Source organism: Protopterus annectens, chromosome 7.part0 (genome assembly GCF_019279795.1).
Source record: "Protopterus annectens isolate FY-2018-M chromosome 7.part0, PAN1.0, whole genome shotgun sequence".
NCBI classification, from domain to species: Eukaryota; Metazoa; Chordata; order Ceratodontiformes; family Protopteridae; genus Protopterus; species Protopterus annectens.
The window spans coordinates 1,436,896,320-1,436,921,609 of record NC_056739.1 but is presented as its reverse complement, the minus strand read 5'-3'; positions in this window follow the sequence as shown (position 1 = coordinate 1,436,921,609).

Sequence of the window (25,290 nt, the reverse complement as noted above, 5' to 3'; positions counted from 1 at the left end):
TAAAGTAGTTCTGCACAGAGGATTAGTGAATCCAGGGGTATATATAAGCCGAACAAAGCAACATATAATACAAACATGGAAGTTTCTATTTCCCCTACTTGAACTCAATGAATACTTATCTTGTTCATTTTTCATTGGTTGTGCTTATAATTTAAGTAATTAATTAACTAATTCAACAAGGTACTATTCATCAGAGTTCAGAATCAAATGTAACAAATTACCATCATATATAATAGCAGTAACAGTAGAGTGTTTTAAAAAAAATGCTGTCATGTAGACAAATGCCTTCTTCAGTTAAAGTATGATTTAGAAATGTCATGTATATCCTGGTTAAATAATAGTAGCAAGCTCTTAGTACAAATGTCATCATTATTCTGTCTAAATATAGTTAATATAAATCATGGCAGGTATCACAGCTATGAGTGCTGTTTGATCAATCCTGATATGGTGTGCGTGGATGCAGCTGTGTCTGGCAGCTAGTACAAATGTCATTATTATTCTGTCTAAACATAGTTAATATCATTTATGGCAGGTATCATAACTTTGAGTGTTGTTTGATCAATCCTGATATGGTGTGTGTGGATGCAGCTGTGTCTGGTAGCTAGTACAAATGTCATTATTATTCTGTCTTAATATAGTTAATATCAATTATGGCAGGTATCATAGCTTCAAGTGTTGTTTAATTAAGCCTGACATGGTGTGTGTGGATGCAGCTGTATCTGGCAGCTTTTGTATGTTATCGTTTTCGTCTCTGGGAAGCTGTGGGTTGTGGCTTGTGATCAAGGTTTACTGATGCTTGTGTATTAGGAAGAAACATTTGGTGTCTTAGCCTGGATCCAGGGGAAGGGGGTGGATAAAACTGTGATTTAGGACGTTATGGCAGAGAATAGTTTGTTTATACATGTGCTGAGTGAGAGGTGGGAAGGCTGGAAGAATGTGTTATCTCTTGTTGTGGCGGCTTGTTGGGAGTTTTTTTTTTTTGTCTGTTTGCTCTCCTTTTTTTTCCTGGCTGCTGCCTCATGGAAAGGGAGGGAATTTAGGCTTGAAGTTGCAGTGAAGTAAAGCTTTGCTTCAGATGCATCACAAGCATCTGATATTCAGTACTCAGACACACTAACAGAATCAGATGTTCACAGGTTGCTGTGTTAGTGCAGACAGAGTAATGATAACGCTTAATGGCTCTGAGGAGCCCCTGAGATGATTCTCGGTCGGCAATGAGGTTTTTGGTTAAAAAAAATAAATAAATACATATATATATATATATATATATATATATATATATATATATATATATATATATATATATATATATATATATATATATATATATATATATATATATATATATATATATATATATATATATATATATATATATATATATATATATATATATATATATATATATATATATATATATATATATATATATATATATATATATATATATATATATATATATATATATATATATATATTAACAGGGGATTGTTTTCAACCACATGTACACAAAGTGTTGGTCTCCCAACACTTTGTTTAACTCATTAAGTTGATTCTTGAATAAAAAAATGTATTTTGGTCCAAACACATTAAGTACTTACATAAGAGTGGAAGTCTGAGTTATTGTGAAAGACTAAGAGCACTTGGTCTTGTGAAGTACCCTTTGCAGTTGTCTGGCAGGTGATCTTGCACAGATGTGCTGGGCATATGGGGATAGCTGATTCTAGGAGTATTTGGGGTTGCCAGGAAGTGCTAGAGAGTCATCAGATTTCCTTTGTGGAAATATCTGTGGGAATGGAAGGTGGTTGAGTGGTTCATTGGCAGAGTGGCCACTTCATGGAACAGGCTGGCAAAATGGAACAGGACAAATATTGGTTTGGATATTTTAAGAACAGCCTGGAAACACACCACATGAACTAGTGAATGTTATTCTTGCAAAACTGGATAGGCATTGTTGCCTATGCTTGAAGTACTGATATGTGTGTATGTAAGGATGGAAATATACTTATAACAAATAAGAAACTGGAAGGGTCTTATACTCTAAAGTCTATGGACTGTACAAGCATGCTTCAAAGGAGCTAATAATAAGAATAAGTATTACAGTTTGTTGTCTCTCAGATAACTAAGCAACAGTCAAACACACACACACACACACACACACACACACACACACACACACACACACACACACACACACACACACACACAGATCAAATCTACTGAAATATTTAAAACTGAACAAAGCACAAACTGTCTTCATTTAAAAAGCTCATTTCAAAACAAATGACAATTACAAATGGAATCATAAGGAGTACATGATATTGGCACAATCCTCTTATAAGACAAAGAAAAAAGGGGTAACAATTTTATGGAAAACAAATGTGATTAACCCAAAAATCATTTATAATTATGAAGATAAAGAAGGCCTTATGGCATTAGTAATAGTTAAATATAATACCAGAATATGTACCCTAGCCAATCTATACTGGTTCCAAGGCATTGGAACAGGAACTGTTAAAAAACACTTGGATTTCATTTCCAATAATTCTAAAGGCAACTTAATATGAGGAGGAGACTTTAACTGTATATTTGATATTTTTGAAACTACAAATAAGAGACCACAGCGTATATCTGCTGTATCAAATGCTTTAAACAAGTGGGTAAAATCATTTCATCTTGTAGATACTTTCAAATTTAAAAAAGAAAAATTGTTGTTTTCCCATCAAGATCACATATTTGGTACCCAAACTAGAAAAGATAAAATACTTGCCTGCCTGTGACTTACACTCTAAAATCATTAATTTCTCAATCACTCTCTGCCCCTTTTCAGGCCACAGTTCACTAATACTAAAACTTCAAAATGGGTACAATCCATTAATCATTAACTCCAGAATTCCAGCATATATAACTAAAATTAAAGAGTCCAAACCCTGGTTACTATCTGAATTACAGTTCTTTTTAGATATTAATTACACCACAGAGATAAATAAAATAATGATATTTGACTCATTAAAATGTTACCTATATGGTAAAACCCTAACTTGGTCTAAAAAATCAGTGAATGGGCTTCTGAATTATTAGATCTACAATCCAAACTTTTGTAAGTAAAAGCTGAAAAAATCAAAATCATTTGGAGATGAAAAAGAATGAAGAAGTATTAAATAATAAATACAATGAAATTCCAACACATAAAACTAGTTTAGTTTTAGAAAAACTAAAAATTAATACCTTGGCCAGTTCTCCAAAATATCTACATACTTTATCCACAAGAATCAAAATATAATCAAAAGCTAATAACATTAAAAGTATCTTCCATGAAAAGAAAGGGAAAAATGTCTCTGATATAGATTACATTCTTGATGCCTACAGAAATCACTATATTGAAAATTTCCAAAAAGAAAGTATACATATCAATCAATTAAATCTAGATGAAAAAATGTTTTAATATAAAAAAAATCAGAAAAAATTAAAATTAGATCTGCATGCACTCATATCCTACTAAGACATTACAGATACAATAAAAAAAGGTAAAAAATAATAAAGCTCCAGGAATAGATGGCATAATTATGGAAATATATCAACTTTTTCCTTCAAATATACTATCCTTCTTCCATATAACTCTATTAGAAATTCATTCACTGGCTTTTATACCACCTTCTTGGATATATTCCTTAATCACACCAATCCTAAAAGAAAACAAATCCCCAAACCTCTGTACCTCATATAGATCTATCTTCTTCTTCTTCTTTCGGCTTTTCCTGGTTAGGGGTCGCCACAGCAGATCACCTTGTCCGCTCATGATTGGCAGTGGCATTCTACGGTGTTGAGTTGCCAGCCCGGTGCCCAACCTTCCACAGAAGTCACACACATGCACACACTCACACCTAGGGCCATTTTAGTGTGTCCAATCCATGTCTTTGGGATGTGGGAGGAAACTGAAGCACTCAGAGGAAACCCACGTGACCACAGGGAGGACATGCAGACTCCACACAAAATGCACCCCAGCCGAGGATCGAACCGGAGATCCTCTTGCTGTGAGGCGGCACACCTCATAAAGACCTATATCATTATTAAATAATAACTATAAGATATTTTTGACAATATTAACTAACAGAATGAAAATACCACTATCCAAAACAATAAATAATGATCAGACTGGGTTTATATATCATAGACACACACATGACAATATTAAAAGGATAATTTATCTTATAGATTATAACAAAAAAAAATAAAGAAACACTCATAATTGGCTTAGATATAGAGAAAGCTTTTGGTTCCCTAAATTGGGACTATTTATTCAAAGTCCTAATGCTATTTGAATTTCCTGCATCATTTGTTCATCTCCTAAAGAATATATATACAAATAATTTAGTGTATGTCAAGTTAGGTCCTTTTACGTCTGACGCTATACATATAACAAAAGGCACTAAACAAGGCTGTCCCATGTCACCAGTTCTATTTGCTCTGGCTATTGAAATATTGGCAGATTCAATCCATAACAATATTACAATCAAAGGAATAGCTGTTTTTGAACAATACATTTCTAAAGTAATGCTATTTGCTGATGACATATTACTAACATTATCTAATACAAAAGAGACATTAGAAGAGTTAGCTACATTAACTGACAAATTTCACAAGATTTCAGGACTCCATTTCAATTAATCAAAATTAAAATTCTTATTTTTAAATAAAAAAAGAACTGCAAACTAAGTGGGATCACATTATAGGGAAACAAGAATCTATCTTAAAATATCTAGGAATTGAGTTATGCAAGGATAATAATGAATTTGTCTAAAAAAACTGCAATAATATCGTCAATACAATGAAAATCTCTGTGGAAAAATGAAACAAAATAATATTAACATTTGAAGATAGACTAAAGTTTATAAAAATGGTTTTACTGCCAAAGATCCTATATATAGCCTTGACAATACAACTGTTACCAGAAAGGAATATAATTAAAGAAATAAATTCATGCCTAATAAAATGTTTATGGTTTCCAAAAAGAAACAGAATAGCTTTAATGCATCATATCAAACCATGGAAACAGGGTGGATTAAATTTTCCTGATATAGAAACATATATAAAAGCATCAATATTGGCGGCCATGGTGGTGCAGCAGTTAGGGTTGCCACCTAACAGCAAGAGGTTGTCTGCTTTGATCCTTGGCTAGGGTGCCTTCTGTGCAGAGTCTGCATTTCCTCCCTATGGTCATGTGGGTTTCCTCTGGGTGCTCCTGTTTCCTCTCACAACCCAAAGGTGGATTGGACACTCTAAATTGGCTCTAGGCGTGAGTGCTTGCATGTGTGTGCCTTCTGTGAAAGGATGGGCGCCAGGCTGGCAACTCGACACTGTAAAACCCTACTGCCAATTATGAGCTGACATGTGATCTGCTGTGATGACCCCTAACTGGAAAAAGCCAAAAGAAGAAGAAGATATAAAAGCATCAATATCTAAAAGAACCTCAGATTGGATAAGTCCAAATTACTCTGCATATTGGAAAGAATTACTAACTGTAATATCAATAAATTAATTTGATTTAAGGTGATTTGCTCAGAGCCATACAGTAGGCAAATGAAGACAGAAGGAATCAAACCCTGTACCTTTGGCACAGGAAGCTGTTCATTAATACCTCAATTTTGTTCACTTGCATTAACTGCCAGACTAGTGGCAGAGGCAGGGACTACTGCTATCATGCAATGAGAAAAGGTGCAGAATGACAAGTTTTTGCACCAGCATGCACTTTTAAGGGGAAATGGTCTGAAACGTCAAATGTCATCATTTAGTGACAGCAGTCCTCAATGATATGCCAGAAAACTGCAAAGTTTGTATAAATGTTTAGACTGTAGTAAAAATTTTACCAGACTGGTACATTTCTTGTACCATTTGAATAACTATTCTTAGAAGTGTACTTTGAAGTTAGTACTTTAGTCTTTATCACATAACACGATAAACTGAAAAAAAAGTATTTTATAATGAAACACAAGAAATAGCAAATTTAATTGTTAAAGGGTGCATCATTTTTTATCCAATTTCCCATACCTCTCAAATTTCTTTCTCAAGAAACAAAGATGAAGCCAAAAATAATGAGAAACAAATTCACAAAAACAGGTAGACATTTTAAATATTATTCTAATTCTCTTATAGGGCTTGTATCCTCTTACATTTTCTAAAGAATAAGAAGGACAGAACTCTAATACATTTAATTATTGATGGACTGTAATACAAACTTTTTACTGAAAATCAAACATGTTATGAGTGACAGGGCAGCACAGTGGTGCAGTGGATAGCACTGCTACATCAAAGCAAGAGGTTCTCTGGTTTGATTCTTGGCTGGGGTGCTCTTTGTGCTGAGTCTGCATGTCTTTCCTGTGTTTGTGTGGGTTTCCTCTGGGTCAGTTGCAGTGGACAACATTGTCACATCAAAGCAAGAGATTATCTGGTTCAGTTCTTCACTTGGGTGCCTTCTGTGTTGAGTGTGCAAGTCTACCCTGTGTTTGAGTGGGCATCATCCAATGGCTCCAGTTTCTTCCAACATTCCAAAGACATGCAGTAGGTGGATTGGACACTGTAAATGCGACAGTGCTAGCCAACCAGTGTTTGAACCTTGGCTCTAGATGATTGTCACTGTTGAGGTGACCCCCGACCCTATGTTAAAAAAAATTGGCAAAGGGGTTGTCAATAGATAAATGATAAAATATGAGGCAAAAACTGGGACAATTGAGAGTAATCTCATTTACCAATAATATATATCTGATATCTGGTTGACCTAGCATGAAGTACTGCTATTCATGCATGCTTCCAGAGCTGACCCTTTGTGACAGACTGAATGAGTGTTGTCTTTGGGATTCGGTCAGGTCACTTCATTTGAAAAGAATTAGAAATAAAATTTATTATGAAATACTTTGCTGCTTGCAACTACCGCTGGCTTCAGTGTTGACACCAGTACATGGGGTGCTTACTTAGAAATGAGTAAAGGACTTGGTCAAGTCACACATTTACTTCTTTAGGCTGCAGAGCCATACTATCCCATCCTGAACCAATTTGTGTATTCTGCTCTGCAGTCAGACATAGCAAAAGGTAAAGAAAATCTCATCATTACCTTTTCCACTCTGGGGGGATGGAGGAAATGTGTTAGACGAGGGGATAGATAATTAAATAACTCAGCAAGAGGAACAATCTGCATAATGTAAAACAATTAAAAATTATCTTTTTAAATAAGAGTAAACAAAAAAATTGAAAATGATAACTATCCTCTGAAAGTATCATCCGCCATACACAAAAAAGTCTAAGCTTGCATGACCATAAGTAATATTTCAATTCAAGGAGTCTTAACAAAAAATCCACCAAATTTCAGGCTCTCCTGCAACTTTAACACGTTCATATATATTATAGAATCATGGTTTCAGAGCAATAAAAGCACTCCTTCTATTCCTGGGTATAACACCTATAAAATTTTTATCCCTACTGGCAATTGTGTAGGAGCATAAGCATTTTTCAGGGATATCACCACCTCATGACAGATTCCTTACATTTGACCTCTGAGAAATCCTCTCCACTGGTTCTATTCCTCAAGCCTGGATAACAGTCATTGTAATGCCATTTCAGAAGAGTAAACCAACAGACCCTGGGAACTAGAGACATGTTAATCTCACTAGCCTCATATTTATTTATTTCACATTTGTTAACTGGATTAGTCAACTGAGTTTGCAAACAAACCCATTTTTAGTGGTGAACCAAGGGGAAACGCCCCAGCAAACATAAGTAAAGATAAAGTGACAATATACAAATATTAAATAACAATCACAATACAAAATAATTGTAAAAAAGAAAAGGTTATTAACTATTTGCATTGCACTGAGAGTAAATAACCCAATTCAGTGGACACCCATGAGGACAGAACCCCAGCAAATAAGCAGATATAAGCATACAGGTCAAAAACTATTAAAAATAACAATGCAAATATGAAATTAATTATAAAGATAGAAACAAAAGGAAAATTATGAGCATTAAGGGATGCACTGATAGCAGTGGTCTAAATTTATTACATATAAGATTAAAAACAAAAACATAATTGTTGTCCACAAGAAATAAATATACAGACATTTATAGGAAGTGGGGGGAGATAAATAGTGTGGAAAATGGGAGCGAGGAAATAAAGGAGGGGTTATAGTAGGCCTATAGGAGTAGAGCTGAGGGTTTAGGAGGTTAGTTTAAGCAGAAGTTACTAACAGATAAAGAAAGTTAGGAGATGCAACAGGTTATACAGTAGTACAGACTAAGACTACATGTGGTCAAGGCAACGTCATGATTTCAAGTTTCGTAGGTGGGATTTAAGGTTGGTTCTAATATAGAGAGGGAGTTTTTTCCAATTTAGTGAGACAAAGTGTTTGTAAAGTTGCTTGCCAATATTCCTTTTGGGTTTATAAACTGAGAGAAGATTCCAGGGAGGCCGGGGAGGGGGGGGGTAGAGAGTAACATGGGATGCGACAACAGGGCAGGCAGAGGGGTTGTTGAGTATGGAAAAGTTAGTGTGGAGTTACAATTGTAGGAGAAGGTGCAGAAATTACAGCCACTGAAATTTGCTTAGTGAGAGGCAGTGATGCGATGAGAGTGGTTGGTTTAGTATAAATCTGGCAGTTTTATTGTATGTTTGTTCCATTTTCTGCATTGAGGTAGTTTGGATATTGTTAAGGATGGGGAAGCATATAGAAGACTGGGTAAGAGAAATGCCAGTGCAAGTGTGCATTTAGTGGCAGTAGTGAGGAATTTTTTGTTCCTATAAAGTAGTCCAAGTTTTTGGTGTTTTTTTTTTGGATGGCCTATTGTGTGTATGTGCAAGTCAAATTTTAGTCGGTCATCAATTATTACCCCAAGGAGTTTGGTGTGTGAGGCAGGGGAGATAGTGGTGCCATCTAGGGAGGAAAGAGAAAAGTTGGATTTAAGGTGAAAGAGTGTCTTAGGTAGGAAGAAAAGAAGTTGACTTTTCTACGGGTTAAGGATTAGTTGATTATTTCTGATCCATTTTTCAACAAAGATAAAGGAATTCTGTCTTAATATGTGTAGTTCAGAGATAGTATTGGAGCTAGATAAGACAGTAGAGTCATCTGCATATTGTATTACAGATGAGAGACTACAGGATGAATGTAGGTTGTTGGTAAAAATGTTCAAAAGGATCAATCCAAGTATGGAGCCTTGGGGTACTCCTGTTTGAACAGCAAGGAAGGGTGAGAAAGCTTGCTGCTATCTAACAGCTTGTTTTCTGCCAGTAAGGTAGGACTGGAACCAACCAAGAGTAGAAGGAGAGAGGTTTAGGTCTGAGAGTTTGTTAAGAAGGATGGGATGAGACACAGTGTTTAAGGCTTTAGAGAGATCAAGGAATAGACAGGAGATGAGGAGGTTGTTGTCCCTAGCTTCTGCAACCTTTTGAGTAAAGGATAGTAAGGCAGTCAAGGTACTGTGCTTAGGGCAGAAACCATGTTGTGTGGGAGTTAGGAGATTATTGTGAATGAAATAGGACAGTAGTCGAGTATGTATACATTTTCAAGGATCTTAGAGGGCAGTGAGAGAATAGCGATTGGTCTATAGTCAGAGGGTTCAACAGAGTTGCCACCTTTGTGCAGAGGAGTGATATACAAGGATTTCTATATTTCCAATACAGTATATTCCTGAATGGAGTGGTTGATTAAGACAGATACAGGATATAAAATAGAGTCAGCAACAATTTTCAGAAATTGAGGGGGGAGTTTATCAGTGGACGGAGAGCATGGTTTTAGTTTAAGAAGCAGGGATTTGCTATATTTAGTAGAAGCAGGTTGCAAGGTAAAAGGCTAAGAGACAGAGGAGCATAGATATTTAGGGGGAGGTGACGGTGACACAGAAGATTTGTGATGAGCAGAGTTACCAGAGGATAGGAGTTAAGACATGCTGTTTATAAAGTGTTTGTTGAGTAAATCTGCAGTTTCAGAGGGAGCTTAATAGGGGAAAGGGTTACAGATTGTAGGAGAACCAGTGTGGAGCAGGGAGTTGATAGTACTCCAGAATTTTTGGGGGTCATTTGGGTGAGAGCTTTGACATTTAGAGAAATATCGGCATTTATCCAAAATAATAAGGTTTTTTTACATGACTTCTGAGTTGCTTATAACCTTTGAGAAAGGTGGGAGTTTTAGTGGTTTGCCATTTTTTCCATAGGGCATCTCTTTCATGCATCAAAGCATGAGTAGCTTTGGAGAGCCAGGGTGTGAAATTAGATTCTGATTTTGCAAGATGGGGCAAAAGAGTTAAGGACATCAAGGAAAATGTGGTTGATTTTAGTAACAGCATCACTGAGTGGAGAGCTTTTAGGAAAAACTAGTTGATGGCAGAGAATCTATACTTAAAGGTTTCAGAGGAAAAGTTAGTCAGTTTCCCACAATCTGTGTAGATATGGGGCTTAGAGAGATGAGGAGAGAGCCTTAAGATAGATATGGAAGAATGGTCACTAATAGAGTCAGGGAAGGTAGAAGGGTTACAAGTGTGTGTGTGTGTGTGTGTGTGTGTGTGTGTGTGTGTGTGTGTGTATGTATATATCTACATACACACACATATATATATATATATATATATATATATATATATATATATATATATATATATATATGTAGGTCCACTTCTTAATTTCAAAATCTCAAAATCCCAAACATCAGAATCCTGATGTCAGGATGTTCAAAATTTTGAAATCTTGAAGTTAAACAATTGTCATCCAACAGTACGGAATGGTAACTTTACTGTTCTCTTCACTGTAGTGCATTCTTGGAGTTGGTATATTTAAGTAGCAGGTGGTGTTGGGGTGCAGGAGGGCTTGCCCCTTGCAGGAACATGATGTTTAACTTTTTTTATTTTAGTTTTTTTTTTTTGTTTTTTGCATTTCGAGATTTCAAAATCTTGAACATCTAAAAGTCGGGATTCTGATGTTTGAGATTTTGACTTTTCAAAATTACATAGTGGACCTATATATATATATATATATATATATATATATATATATATATATATATATATATATATAAAACGACAGCACATTAAGCTGGGCATTGAAAATGTTTTATCCCTGGTCCCTTATCAGTTCAGGTTTGTCAAAGGAAATTCCTGTTACTTTAACCTCATTAGTTTCTTTGAAAATGTAACCAAAGCAGTGGATAGTGTTGTGTAGTGCATACAGCATATCAAAACCTGGCCAAGGCCTTTGACACTATTCTCATGCAAGCATTTTTGATAGACTTGTAAATCAGAATATGAGTCCGTATAATATGCGGTGGATAGCTAACTAGTTGTCTGACAGGAGCCATGGGGTTAGAGTAACAGCTGCTATTTTTGAAACTAAAAAAACTTACCAGTGGTGTACTACATGATTTTATTTTTGGGCACTCTTCTAATTAGCATTTATATCTTAGACCTTCAGGCCAACAGTTGTGCCTATGGTTAGCTAAATTTGCAGATGTCTGTAAATTGGGTGTTGTAATTTGATTTTCACCTGAGTCACAATTGATCCAACATGTGTTAGACCATGTAGCAATTGGTGGAAGGACAAAAGCCTCAAAGTAAATGTACAAAAATACAGCATAGTTCATTTTAGCAAACAAAACAGTTTCACTTACCATATAAGTGATGCACCCCTCATCCAGATACTGCTGTAAGGAATTTAGACACCTTTGTTGATAATTCCTTATCATTTGACCAACAGGTCTCCACATTAGCTCAGAAAGCTTTTTTTCTGGCTCATCTAATTATCAAAGGCATCTCCACTATATCCAAATATGTCTTAATTCCCCTTTACTTGTATCATATCAGGCCCATTATTGAATATAATGCACCTTTTGGCATGTATTTGTCTAAACACATTGTATAATTTGAGAGACCTCAGACACCTAACTAAAAAGATCAGTGCCCTCAAATATCTTAGTTATCAGGAGAGACCATCAGCCCTTTCAATGTAGTCAGTCTCTTACAGACTCCTCCATGGAGAGTTGTGCCTAGCCTTTTAAGCCATGATAACTTCAACCCTATTTGACCTCCTATTTCTTTGCAGAACTAATGGTACCTCAAATACTCTGTTAAAGGAGTTAAACATTAATCAGTAGAAAAATAAGACAAGTTGACATGATAGAGTCATATCCAACATATTCTTCAGTTCTGGAACAAATTTCCACTAAATGTCTAGCAGAGAAGCACCCTTGACACCTTCAAGGTCAACCTAGATAATTGGATAAAAAGCCTCAAATTCTTCCCAGTAAATTGTATCTTGTCATCCTTGAAGTTAGAAATAACGTTTGAATAAGGTTTTAGGATGGCTTGTAGTGGTCTCCAGACGGATTTCCTAGTATGTACCTACAAACCTATGAACCTAGTGCAAGTCAGACAGATTCCAACTAGATTAGCAAATGTAAAAAAGTTAGTAATTTATGTTGAATGAAGGAGATGGAAGTGTTCATTTTGCTATAATGATTCATAATCATGGATCTTAAGAACCATGACTGTGCATCTATAATTCATACATAAACATTTTATTGCCCTGGAAGAATGATCATTTATTTACTTAACTGGCTTTAACTAAATGTAAAACTAACTAAATAAATGGTGTAGCAGCAGTGACCCATATATTTATACACAAATAACAGGTAGGCACTGCTACTATAAACAGGAAATACTGTCAGTGTCTATCATTTAACTTTTTTTGTGAGAACAAACAAGCATAGAATTATGCTCAGCGTGTAGTCTAAAACATCTTTAAAAGACACAAAAAAACATTCAATGGTAGGACTCAAAATTATCTTAGATGCAGCCCATGGAAAATTTTGAAAAGAAGCTAATAACCTCACTGAACACAGCATGTCTCTCTCAGATCACATTTCATCCTCTTACCTATCAGCAAATGATTTCCAAAAATACTTTATAGATCTTCCCAACTGTGCCAGATACCCCTACCTAGATAATCAACCCACACAGTCTGAATATTGTCCTTTCTTGCTTTCTATACAACTACTGCAAAAAATGCAACTAGATGGACCTCCAAATTAAATAACAATAACAAACCTATTCATCCATTATTTTGATTCCATTTCTGATGGACACCTAAGCACTCTATTTTTCTTGGTTCCTAGTTTACTTTTGAGACCTAAAATTAATTTTCTGAGAACACAAGGCACTGGCACACTCTCAGAAATCGTTTATCATATTTTCTTGATAAATTCATTAATAATTATTATATAATTCATTTGATAATTTTAATTTCTTGATAAGGTATAATTGCATTGGATCTCATTTCTATGCCTCTGCACAATATCCAAAATGATTCTGACTTTATCAATTTTTTTCAGCACTCAAATCATTTAAATTCATAGCTTCTCAAAGGTGACATGACAGGTGGTGCAGTGATGCAGTTGTTAGTATTGTCACCTCCCAGCAAGAGATTCTCCGGTTTGATTCTTGGTTAGGGTGCACAGTCTACATGGCCTTCCTGCATTTGTGTGGGTTTCCTGTGGGTGCTTGGATTTTTTCCCACATCGCAAAGATATATGTCTGGTGTGTTTCTCCCCAGGCCTCCATTGAAAATGGGTTCTGTCCCAGTTGGACTTTCCTGGTAAACAAATGTTAAATAAATAATCTAAATATTAGCAAACTATTTTCTAAGTGTTATTATCTGAAAAAGAAATTACATTTTATGCCTTTATTACTCACATACCAACAAGTTTGACAAACTGATGCCATTCAGTGTCCAGAATAGGTTAATAAGCTGCTTAAATGGCTTTTTGACATGATAATTATAGTTTGTATTTTTTCTGAGCTTAAATTCTACATTCTTTTCATTAATTTTCAATATTTCTTTTCACAATCAGCCTTGAGTTTTTGTGTTTCTGCTTCAGATACATTGTTTTTACAATATCAATTCTTTAAGCTTTGTTATTGTTCATTTTCATGTTTCTGTTCAGCAACATGAAAATTCTTTTGAATATACTTCTGTTTGAGTTCCTTTTCTAGCAAGGCTATAAAATGCAGGGTAGGCTTTCATTAGGAGAGTTCACCCATATCTCCTGCAAGGTTAAAATTTAACTGTTCAAACATTTTTTTTATTCTGTCTTTGTTACAGCACATTGCTGAATGGCTCTTTTTTTATAAGCATTACTTTTACAATATATTCTGCCTGAATTCATAATTTTTCATTATTAGTCTCACATTTTATCTTACACAAATTCTTTTAATCATTTTAATCCTTTTAACTGAGCACTACTAATTTTGCTTATTATGCAGATATTCACAGATTTTGACAGAGGTCTGTTTCTTCTAATGGTCTCTCCTTATTTTCAACATTTCTTATATCAGACAGTATTACATTTTGCATGACGACATCATGCAACTCCCCAGACTCTAATTTGTCTCTGTTCTTCATCTCAGTAACATACACATCTATAGTTTTCATAGGTCCTTATGTCTTAGCTGTAGCTAGGTCATTTGGTGGCATAGTTCCATACACTGTCAACTCTTTAATACAAAGATGAGAACCAAAGTGCAAATGTAGTATCAGCATTCATGCAGGACATCAGCAACAACTGTCGATCACACCCTCTAACAGTTTGCTTCAAGGGCAGCCACACCTTCATTGCATGCTAGTTACAGCTCTGTCTTATATTCTTGTAAACAGTTAATGCAAATAAAATGTAAATTGTTCTTTGCTTGGAAGAAAAGTGGTGCTTGTCATATCTTAATATAGATAGACAGACAGCTAGATAGCTAGACAGATAGATAGATAGATAGATAGATAGATAGATAGATAGATAGATAGATAGATAGATAGATAGATAGATAGATGGGTTCCCTGCAAAAGGCTGAGTGTGTGTGTTTGTTTGACAGCTGTTTAGTTGACCATTTATGATCGACTAAGCAGCTGGTTGACAAGTGTCTGAGATCACACAATTCCTGTGTCAGAGAATTTGTACTTACCTCATGTTTGTGCAATCTCTGAGTTAGTATACTTAACTGGCATTTGGTGTGGGCTGTCCCCCTACAAAAAACAAAGATTTTTTTTTTAATTTTACAAGTCAAAGCTATTTCTCAGTGCATGCATAATGGTGTGTTGACATCAGTGTTTCTTATGTAAACATTTTGCATATCAATGTTGTTTGTGTGTGTGTGTGTGTGTGTGTGTGTGTGTGTGTGTGTGTGTGTGTGTGTGTGTGTGTGTGTATGTATATATATATATATATATATATATATATATATATATGGGTCTACTACACATGATCGAAATTTCAAGAGAAGGACTTGGTCTCCGCAGAGCAGGGCATTGAAGAGGAAGAACACAGAGGAGGCTACTCAACAAACAAAAAAGGCATTGAAGCCAGTTCCCAGGACCTAGTAATCAACATATCTAGGTATGAGTTGAACATACATGAATTGTCTGTGTTCAATAAAGGGCTGGGTTTTATACCCTCCAGCTGCAATGATCTTATGGATGTTATTGTTGACATTAAGTTATTCACTAGGAACCTTGGTTTGAAGTTGTTATATGGGCAAAATGATGTCAATATCAAGGGCAATGAGTTTGATTTATTTAAGAAACCCTCCACGTTTGTTCCTCAACAGCATCCCCTGCTAGAAGCATTTGAACAGGCTTGTGAAAGTGAAATATTTGAGTTATATAACAATAAGGATCTTAAACCTTGTTTTTTCAACACAACACCAGATGAAAGAGATGCCATTGTCAGCTTGAAAAACAATGATGACATCGTTGTTCGACAAGCTGATAAGGGTGGAGCTGTAGTGATTATGGATAGAACTGCCTATTGTGATAAGATGGAATCTATGTTATCAAATGGTGGAACTTACCATCTTTTACATGGCAACAGTCTCAATAATTTGATTAAAGGAGTACATGGGTGTCTATATGATTTGTTGTTAACACACGTTATTGACAATGACCTTTACAAGTATTTTTTGGTTGAGAACCCTCTGGTTCCCTCGTTCAGAGGTCTTTCTAAGGTCCATAAAAAACCTCTAGATCCACCATTAAGACCGATTGTCTCCAGTAGAGGTTGGCTGACTGAGCCTCTATCCATTTACTTGGATAAAATGTTTAAACCAGTAGTTTCAGGTGTTAAACAGGTGTTGAGAGATACCACCCATTTTTTAGAAAACCTTGCTATTTTTAGCAGGTCTTCTTCTTTTTGTAGTAATGACATATTTGTAACGTTAGATGTTAAATCGTTATTTACCTCAATACCCAATGACATTGGCATGGATTATGTGAGGTCATTCTTGGTTAAAAACAAACTACCAGGTGACAAAGTTACCAGATGGATGTCTCTTCTTGAACTAATACTTGACAATAACGTCCTCTTTTACAATGGTAAATATTATTTACAAATCAAGGGGGTAGCAATGGGCACCCCATGTGCCAACGCTTACACCAACTTGATGTTGGCACATTGGGAATACACATATGTCCTCAATAATAACATTGAGTTCAGGACACATTTGAAACATTACAATAGATTTGTGGATGATGTTTTTATTGTGTGGGGAGGGACTATTGAACAGTTGATGGAGTTTGTGACATATTTAAATGGCACCACTGGATTCCTTTGTTTTGATAGCACCTACTCAGTGAATGAAATTGATTTCCTAGATGTTAAGATAACTAAGGCGTCAACTGGTGTGGACACGGAGTTATACAGGAAGCCATGTTGGAAGAATAATCTTCTACATCGGAACAGCATGCATCCTAAGCATGTTCACAAAAATATAGTGAAGAATCAGATCTTGAGGGTTTCCAGGTTGACAACACAGGACACTGTATACGAACATCATAAGACACAATTGGCCAGTAATTTCATCTCCAGAGGCTACAATAGGGCTGAAGTTCATAGTGACATCACAGAAGGAGATCTACAAAGATCAGGGCTAGGTATAACACTCATTAGAAGAGTAGATGTCAATCCACCATTCAGTAAGGCCATTGATACAGATACCGTCAATAGAATAACGATTCATTTTACCAACAAGAATAGTCATATTATACAAGTGTTAAACAACAATTGGAAGTTCTTGATGATGGATGACAAGATTAGGAATTTAATAGATGATAGACCCCGTATAGCATACAGGAACATGAAGTCACTTAACAGGCTACTATGTTATGACAGGATGCCTGATGACCAGAGATCATCTCGGAGGGCAGGCACTTATGCCTGTCATTCCTGTAATCAGTGTAGATACATAGCCAAATCCAACCGTTTTATACACCCCGTTACTGGACATTCATATGCTTTTAAACAATATGCTGATTGCAAGTCCACCAATATCATATACATTGCTGAATGTCAAAATTGCAAACAGTTTTATGTTGGTAAAACAAACAGATCCCTACGTAAGCGCATAAGAGAGCACGTATATGCCATTGAGAAAGGGAACATCACTAATGCCTTGGCACAACATATAGCAGAATTAGGACCCACACACACTTTTAGGTTTAGGGTATTGGAGATGGTCACTAGGAGTGGCAGATTGGGTAACATCAGGAATTACACTGAGGAAAGGGAAAGTAAGTGGATCTTAAAATTACAAGCACACAAGTATGGATTGAACGACAGGATTACACTCAAACCATTTTTATTGGGTAGACCGCTGAGACACTAATAATGTTGTGTTTTTAACATCGCATTTGTTGACTTTGCATTCATATGTTCATAAATGTATATTTATTATATTTTTTATACATGTTTATTGTTTGTCATATTTGTGTACATGGTTTTTAGAGTTATATTGAACTGCATTTATGACGTTTTTGATCTATGCCTTTAAGTCTTGATAGGGTCATTAATTAGTTATTGATTTGTTGATTTGATTAAGTAGTGATGTTATTTAGTGCTTTTAAATGAATGTTACCTGACTGTTTTTTGAAGTCTGATGAAGCGTTAGTTTTAACGTGAAAGCGCTAACTTTCTGCAGTCCGTTTGTTTGTTTGTTTTTATTGTATTAAACCATTGGACCTTTTTGAACATTTTGAGTGTTTTTTGCTACACAGTTCATGGTGCACCTCTCTGTTGTCTGTTTTTATCAGTGGTGATTTGAACTGAGGGTGCCTTACCTGGCAGACATTGGTCGTTTTTCGCTATGTAACTACATTGATTGCATTGCCCACATTTTACTATGTGTCCTATTTTTTTCTGTTTCCCCTTAACATCTTCATCTCTCAAAATTCCTTTTTAAATTATTGTCCATTTTATAAACAAATGTAGGCTTATCTTCTATAATATGTATAATTTCCTCATCTGCCATTACTATGTTCCAATTATTACTAATCAAGCCTTTAACCTTATTAACATGTGGACCATATTTTACTATACATGCTCGATTATACTGGGAACCATTACTGAAATCCTGTGTGTTGTTTACTAGCACACTATCATTTCCTAATAAAGGTTTATATTTCTTTCCCCATTCACTAATGACATATCTAGTAAGGTCATTTATTAAACCACTAGGATATCCTCTCTCAGAAAATAGGGTTCCTATATACAGCACTTCTTCTACCATATCACTATAGCAGGATGTCATCCTGGCTGCTTTTATACATTGTCCTTTTATTATATTACACATCAACTTCCTAGGATGATTAATATTATATTCCAAATAACTGTTACTAAATGTATCTTTCCAATAGATATGAGGCTTAAATCCTACCACAGTGTTCTCTTTGTATGTATCCAAATAAGCAATGGCTTCCTTGTAAATGCTATATGTAAATTTAAGAAATCCACTGGTTCCATTTAAATAATTTATAAAGCTTTCAATGTTTTCCATCGGACCATCCCATGCTATAACAATATTGTCCAGGAGCCTCGCATATAATCTAACATGCTCATAATGTGTGCAATTAAATACATATTCTTCTTCCCAGTCTAACATAACAAGGTTGGCAAACATGGGTGCAAACACTGCCCCCCATAGCCACCTTTTTAGTCTGCTTGTAGTATTCCCCTTCATAGTAAATGAAGTTATTCCCCAACACTAAAGACATGCAATCGACTATAAGACAAATCTTGCCCCAATCATAACCTGCATGTTTCTTGATACTGTTACTGAAACTTTCTAAACCCTCCTGCTTGGGTATACAAGAATACAGGTCTACTACATCCACTGTAATAAATATCAAGTCCTTATTCCATACTCTCATGTTTAATCTACTTAAAAAGTCCCAAGAATCCTTAATTATATGAGGGTTCTTTTGTATATGTGTTTCAACCAATAATCTATAGCCCCACCTATAGGAAATTTTTTAGATAAACTTCCTGATATAATATGTCTGAAAGGGGGACTTTTTAAGTCCTTATGCACTTTAGGTATACCTACTATAGTAGCTAGCTTTGGATATTCCACCTTCATATAATTATAGACGTCCGATGTTATTCTGTTTTCCAGTAGATATTCCTCCAAATAACTGTCAGTGCTTTATATACACAATATTAATTTAATTCAATGAAACTGTCTCATAATTTCCTGACTGTTGTAAAAATATCCCAAACATTTTGTTACTATACTCCAAGGAGTCGTAAATTACAACTCCCCCTCCTTTGTCAGGCTTCATAATCCTAATATTAGTGTCTACCTTTAACTGTCTCAATGTAGAGAATTTGTCCACTGTTAAATTATTTCTTAATTTGAAGTCTTTTAGATGAACATTTACATGGAAATACTGAGAGACCTGTCACTGTACTCAGTATCATGCTGGCTGCTGAGAACTGACCTAAACCTGGCCTACAGAGCAGCCTCAGACCCTGCACTACTGGAAATGCTGGACATCTACAAATTAAATTGGGCAAGACTGACTTGCTCCAGGGTTCTCAACCTAGGCTGTGATATAAACATAACATGCTGGGGACACATATATACCCCCCACTGATTGACACTCCTCTGTAATATGCTACCACTGCATGTGAAGCAGTGCTCCTCAATGAAACTGTCCAAGCCCAACCTTGACAACTGGTTGGGTGATTGTAAAGCCACTATTTCTAATTTCTCCAAATCTTTTGGGTTTCTAATTCCATGATGGGAATGGACCCCATTCCTAAGTCAAAATATGATTAATGTTCATGAAATTAGTATTGTTTTAATCTTTGATGTCAGCCAAAAGTGCTCTTTGCAGCACTTGCAATGTGCCTAGTAATGATTCCTTCTGCAATTTGAATGGGGTTACATGGATTGGTAACATATGATTGTAAATTCTTTTTTATAAGACCTGTTACTTCTACTACTATTGGAACTGTCTGGGTATCTTTCTTCCACATTGTTCTCGTTTCTGCTGCAGATCCTGGTATTTTATGATTTTGTGTCTCTCTGTATGCAAGACACTATAGTCACTGGGTGTGGCAATTTCAGTAATCAATGCTACTTTTTTCATTCTTTTCTTGGACCACTATATCTAGTTTTCTAGAATTTATCATTTGAACTGTTGGTGATGGGTGATCACATGTGATATAAACATCATTTTTATGATGTTTTGTGGCTCATGTTTCCAGTGTTTTTCAGCCACTGCAATACCATAATGTTTGCAAAATCCACAGTGCAACAGTCTCACCACATTATTATGCCTTTCAGTATACAGTCCTTCTGCTATTAGTGTGCTGCACCCAGCAACAAGGTGTGTGACTGTTTCCAATTTGGTTTTACAAGACCTACATTTGTCCATTTCTCCCACATGTTCAATGGACTTTGTAAACCAGCGTGTATGTAGCCCATTATCTTGGGATGACAATATTAACCTTTCATTTCTTGGTTTGAATTCGCCTCTCCTTAACAATTCTTGTATTTGTTCTTGATCAACATGAGGCTATTCCAGAAGTTTTCTATACAGGCAACTATATTTATGTTTTCCACATTTTTTGGCTTCTCATCTGGTCCTTCACCTTATAATCTTTCTTTTGTTTTTGGCACATTCGGTTGCTGCCTGGCATTTATCCACCTCTGGGGTGGAAGCTATGTCCCTTATGGACAGGGCCAATTAGTGCTGTTCACAAACTCACTCTGCTAACAACAACCATCTAACTATGCTTAACAAGGGTACTTAGATTTTTACACAGCTAGGCTTATAAAAACCCTAGGACTATTAGGCTAGTAACCTGCTATGAACCTATGCAGGCCTTCCATCATCTTACCCCCACTTGGCTTGCTGATGTCATCTATTATAAGTTGACCAACACCCTTGTAAAACTCAGACTTGTGCATTCTGGGTGCATAAAGTACTGTGTTGTGTAGTCTGTCTACTTAGATAGGTAGGGGTTCTGTTCTCACTGCAGTCAACTTGGTGTGTGTGTGTGTGTGTGTGTGTGTGTGTGTGTGTGTGTGTGTGTGTGTGTGTGTGTGTGTGTGTGTGCCTAGACAGAAGAGCAGAAGTGTGTATGCTACAGTTACTGCTCCAATGCTATTGACTGCCACTATTTTGATACTTGCACATGACTGCACATCCATTTCATGCAGTCCTCCCAAACTCTTGTTTCCCACATGGCCTGCTGATGTCTTCTACAACAAGGGGACCTGCACTCTTGTCAAAATTGCACTTGTGCCATGGCTCTTGCATAAAATACTAGATAGGTAGGGGTTCTATTCTCACTGCAGTCAACTGGATTTCTGTGTGTGTGTGTGTGTGTGTGTGTGTGTGTGTGTGTGTGTGTGTGTGTGTGTGTGTGTGTGCGTGTGCATGCGTGCATGTGTCTGTGTGTGTGTGTGTGTGTGTGCCTAGAAAGAAGAGCAGAAGTGTGTATCCTACAGTTATTGCTCCAATGCCATTGACTGCCACTATTTTGATACTTGCACATGACTGCACATCCATTTCATGCAGTCCTCCCAATCTCTTGTTTCCCACGAGTGTGCATCTTACAGTTACTGTTCCAATGCCATGGATTCTCAGTACTTTGATACTTGCACATGACTACACAACCATTTCATGCAGGCCTCCCAACCTCTTGGTTCCCACATGGCCTGCTGATGTCTTTTATGACAAGGTGACCTGCACTCTTGTCAAAATCACACTTGTGCCATGGCTCTTGCATAAAGTACTAGATAGGTAGGGGTTCTATTCTCACTGCAGTCAACTGGATTTCTGTGTGTGTGTGTGTGTGTGTGTGTGTGTGTGTGTGTGTGTCTGTGTGTGTGTGTGTGTGTGTGTGTGTGTGTGTGTGTGTGTGTGTGTGTGTGTGTGTGTCTAGACAGAAGAGCAGAAGTGTGCATCCTACAGTTACTGCTCCAATGCCATTGACTGCCACTATTTTGATGCTTGCACATGACTGCACATCCATTTCATGCAGTCCTCCCAATCTCTTGTTTCCCACAAGTGTGCATCTTACAGTTACTGTTCCAATGCCATGGATTCTCAGTACTTTGATACTTGCACATGACTACACACCCATTTCATGCAGGCCTCCCAACCTCTTGTTTCCCACATGGCCTGCTGATGTCTTCTACGATAAGGGGACCTGCACTCTTGTCAAAATCACACTTGTGCCATGGCTCTTGCATAAAGTACTAGATAGGTAGGGGTTCTATTCTCACTGCAGTCAACTGGATTTCTGTGTGTGTGTGTGTGTGTGTGTGTGTGTGTGTGTGTGTGTGTGTGTGTGTGTTAGGGGTTGCCACAGTAGAACTCTGGTCCGCTAATGATTGGCAGTGAATGTTTACAATGTTGAGTTGCCAGCCCAGCACCCAACCTTCAAAGAATGCACAACCACACACACATACGCACCTACATGCATGTCTTTTTTAAATTCACTTGACCATGGGGAGGACATGCAGACTATGCACAGAAGGCACTCCAGCCAATAATTGAACCGGAGAACCTCTTGCTGTGAGTGTTATTAAAATATTGTCCTAAACAGACATGGCTGATGTCATCAGCTATAAAGTTTCCGAAAGTTGGATGACATTTGCCGTGGCACTTGTGTAAAATACTGAGTTCTGTAGTTTGTGTAATTAGAAAGAGACTCTATTCTCATAGCAGTCAACTCTCTGTGTGTGTGTGTAGGCATGTGTGGTTCAAAGGTTGGAATAATGGTTAAAGTGTACTTTAAAAACACAAGCTGTAGGGTTTAAATCTCACATAAAATAAATGGCTAAACTGAAAATGACCCAGAAGGGTAGTTAGTCCATGACTACTGTGTGTGTGTGTGTGTGTGTGTGTGTGTGTGTGTGTGTGTGTGTGTGTGTGTGTGTGTGTGTGTGTGTGCACTCTTTCTTGGCATTACAGAGAACATTTTACACCAGCATATGGGACACTGTTATTACCATATTGTCCTCAACAGACACTACTAATGTCATCAGCTATAAATGATTGCCTGAGACACTCCAAGTCAGATGCTTAAGTAAAGTACTGTTTTCTGCAGTCATGTACTTAGATCAACTCTGTGTGTGTGTGTGTGTGTGTGTGTGTGTGTGTGTGTGTGTGTGTGTGTGTGTGTGTGTGTGTGTGTGCACGCATGTGTGGTCTTGCTTGACATGACAGAGAACATTTTACACCAGCATGTGGGACATTGCTATTACTATATTGTCCTAAACAGACATGGCTGATGTCATCAGCTATAAAGTGTTGTCTGAAAGTCAGACTTGCGCCATGGCACTTGTGTAAAGTACTGAGTTCTGTAGTCTGTGTACTTAAATAGGTACGGGTCCTATTCTCACTGCAGTCAATGTGTGTGTGTATGTGTGTGTGTGTGTGTGTGTGTGTTTGTGTGTATGTGCTCTTTGCTTGAAATTACAAAGAACATTTTACACCAGTATGTAAGACATTGTTATTAGCATGTTCTCAACAGACACTGCAGATGTCATCAGCTATATCAGATTCATGGATATACAGAGATCCCACCAGGGCAGTGTCAGAGACCAGGCATATGTCAACTCATCCTATGCAAGACAGATTACAGTGACATGGGTTTTAATCTATCCACATACATCATTGCATGGTTTGTTGGCCCTGTGTTTTCCTGATGAGAAAGCCTCCAGCTGCTGCATATGTCTTGTAAAGTACATGCAAAAGACAGCATTATATTCTATTAGTGTTCTGATGAGGTTTGAGTACAGTGCTGTCATAGAATCCTAAGATCTGAATGTGATGGCATAACTTATGATGTGCACAACAGATGCTTCCAATGCCTGTGTGGACAATTGGTGGTCAAAGTTCAGACTGCAATCTACATGTGTTCCCAGTGCTTGCATCACTGGATTTCAGCATAGCAGGACTGTTGTCAATGCTGTGGTTAACACTGAATTCCACATTTCAGACAGACAACATAAAAAGATACATTTCTGCATTTATTTGTTGATCTTGTGCCTTCACCAATCATTTATCTGTGTTACATCCTCCTATACTATGTTATCATCATTGGTGGACTCAATGATTGTACCCAATATGCAAGAATTTGCAAACTTGGTAAGCCAAAGGCCATATACTTTAGCCTGAACTGTTGAGAAATAGAGTCCAAACAATGAAGGTCCAAATACAGATGCCTGGGTCTTGGCAATGGTGATAGCTTTACTGGTACAGGTTGATTCACCAACTTTCAAAATATGTGTTCTGTCAGTCAGCCAATTGGATACCAATCTAGTGATGTAGGCATTAATCCCTAGCTGGGAGGGTTTCTCAATGATACTAGCATGGGAGATTTTGTCAAAATCATAGGCCAGATCATGACAGGCAATATGCACTTTCTTACCTTCATCCAGGCCTATCACACAGAATCACAGGACTGTGACAACATCACAGACCACCTATGATGTGACTCAGGACATAAACCTTCCTGATATGGTTGAAGACATAATTCAACACATATTCCACATGGACTATGTTCCTGTAGCAGGGTATATATCAGCATTCACCTGTCTGAGTTGGTGGAGACATCACCTAATGTATGCATGTATAGAGACATCCTGACTCTCCTCAACTGTGAGGTAGACCACATGTCATCATGGACCACTTCCAAATGGACACTATTAATATTCCAGGGGGGTTGCAACATACCTGTGCGAGTCATTAATACTAAATCATGTCTGGTACATCTGATAGATGTCCTCACAGAGGTCACTGAAGGCATGCATGATGACAACAGTATCAGCTGGTGGAACTTGACCAGGTGAAGGCATTACACATAAATCCACACTGAGGTATTCAATCAACACCATCATATCTGGCCATAAACAGCTATATCACCAAATGGGTAGACCTGTGTATCACATATGTGGCATCTCATTATGTTGAAATGTGTG